Here is a 2809-nt window from a genome sequence, read left to right on the forward strand (position 1 = left end):
TATCAAAAAAGGTATTTAAAGTTTAGAGTATTTGCAATAAAAATTTATTTGTGGAGAATAAATCGAACCTATTTAGAAGTTTTTATACCGAGATACTTAATATACTCATACGAAAAAATGCACATATAAAAAAATATTAAATAATCTTATTAAAATCTAGCCTTTAAATACCAAAGAATTTATAATTCCAAATGCATTCTGTTTTCATCAATTAAACATAAAAAACGTTTCATAAAATAAAAACTTTACTGATATAAAATATTTTTACTTTTTAGACATAAAACAAAACAACATAAATATAAATAAAATTAAAAAGATCTGAATGTGCAAATAGTTTCATCTAAAATTTGAATTAGTTAGTTTGTCCCTTAAAAAGTTACATAATGTGCATTTATACCGTACAAAATTATATGGAATACCTTACCATGCTGTATTGTATGCAAATTATTCATAATTTTTTATTTAAGAATTTAAATTGATTTTAAATAAATATTTAAAGATGTAAAATGGGGGATAAAGAAAAAACAGGAGAGGAGAACTACAAAGATGAACATTCAAAAACCGATCCTGTAACGATAATCTCAACAGACAACTTGCCTGAAACTCACACGACCACACGCATTCATACCACGGCTCTTCTTACTCTCATAGCCATCTGCAAGAATACACCCGCCGAGAAAGAGCAATGGATTCAAGAGGCTTATACCTCGATCCTAAAACGATTCGGAAGAATGCCGAGATCTGGCTGGCAAGAGTTCCTAAAGAGCTACAATGATATTTTCAACAGTGATATGAGCATGACTGAAATTAAAGCTAAATCATCAAACGTTCTAAAAGATAATGATGGGAAAAGAAGACAAGTCCGAAAGTTCAAAGAAATAGAAACGAAAAGAAGAAAACAAAGCGATCGAGAGGATGACTATAAAACACTTAACCATTGCATTAACCTCGACAGATGCAAAAAAACATTTCTCAGAGTACTGACGGACTTAGAAAATACGGACATCACGAAACTCCCTAGAACAAGAAAAATACCATATACTAAAGTTAAAAGCGATATAATTGAAGGTCTGAATTTAGCGGTTAATGCGCATATCACTAACCACCGCCCTCAAAACATGTGCGATATAGCAAAGATCTTGCAAGCTGTTCAAAAAAGTTACGAAGAGTTAACATCAAAATCTGTCCAGGAAGGATTAAACTACGTACTAATAAAGGAGAAAAAAATAAAAAGATATGATCAAATCAACACAACCCTCAAATCATACGTAAGTAGCTCAGGTAAACTCCCAGAAAGTAAGACAAAGTTTCTAAGAAAAATCATGAGACAACATAATAAAATACTTGACAAAAAAAATGATGTCTTTGAAGTGATTACTAAAAATAACGATAAAATAAGGATAATAAATAAACAGATAGAGCAATATGGAAAAAGAAAAGAATTTACAAAAACAAACACCCAGTTCGAAGTCAACAGAAGACAATTTTATAGAGCATTGACAGATACGGTAAAATCAGAAATTAAGGCGGATAAGGAAAATATTGTGAATTTCTGGTCAAATATGTGGACAAAAAGCACGGAAATATTAAACTTCGATACTTACCTGCGCAAAAACGCGCTGGAAAACACACCACAAATGGTTTTTATCTCTGAAACAGAATTTTTGGAGATCATCAACTACCTGCCTAACTGGAAAGCTGCTGGATGCGATGGTATATACAACTTCTTCATCAAAAAAATCACAAAATTACACCCAATATTATATGAAACAGTAAAATCAATATGCCTTGAAAACAAAGAGGTGAAAAGTTGGTTCTACTCTGGGATCACATACCTCATACCCAAACAAGAAGTTTTGAATGGATCGGAATTCAGACCTATAACATGTATGTCAAACTTATATAAATTGACAACCAAAGCTGTCACAATGATACTACAGAAAGACGTCGAATCCCGAAACCTACTATCAGAAAACCAACTTGGTACAGTCAGAAGAGTACAGGGAGCTAAAGAACAAGCCATGATAAACGTTGCAATAAACAGTCAACATAATAATGAATTACACGTAACATGGTTCGATATAAAAAAAAGCATTTGACTCAATCGACCACGAGTACCTCCTGTCCTGCTTAAAAAATCTTAACATACAAGAATGGATGATTTCCTTTATATCCGTGTTAACAAAAAACTGGAAGTTATCTCTTAGATTAAACAATGAAGAAATTTTGAAGAAAAAAATTGAAAAGGGGATTATACAAGGGGATAGCTTATCTCCACTACTGTTTGTTCTTTGTATGGATCCGCTAAGCCGCCGATTAAATGAAAAGTTTCCCTCAATAGCCATTAACCTTGATAAGAAGGCATTTACAACCAATCACTTCCTTTTCATTGACGATTTAAAGATTTTGTCAAAAGAAGAAAGTAACTTAGAACTAATGTCCAATGAAGCAACAAAATTCTTCGGATGTATAGGAATGGAAATTAACGTTACCAAATCAGCTACTAACAATATCAATTGCAAAGATATTGCCACAGTAATAGAAGGAAAAGATGGATATAAATACCTCGGGATACTGGAAGATTCCAAATCGAGAACTAAACCCGAAACGATGGATAAAATTAGAAAAGAAATGCTTGATAGAGTAAAAAGCATATGCAAAACAAAACTAAATGGTAAAAACATAATAAAGGCGATTAATGAATATGCAATATCACTGATAAACTACTATGTGGGATTATTAAAGCTAGAACCAGAAGATTTTAGAAAGCTAGATGATGAAATTAGGCGAATATTAATAGAAAATGGAA

This window comes from Rhyacophila brunnea, unplaced genomic scaffold (assembly GCF_057557595.1).
Source record: "Rhyacophila brunnea isolate RB1 unplaced genomic scaffold, BYU_Rbru_1.0 scaffold_58, whole genome shotgun sequence".
Classification (NCBI taxonomy): domain Eukaryota; kingdom Metazoa; phylum Arthropoda; class Insecta; order Trichoptera; family Rhyacophilidae; genus Rhyacophila; species Rhyacophila brunnea.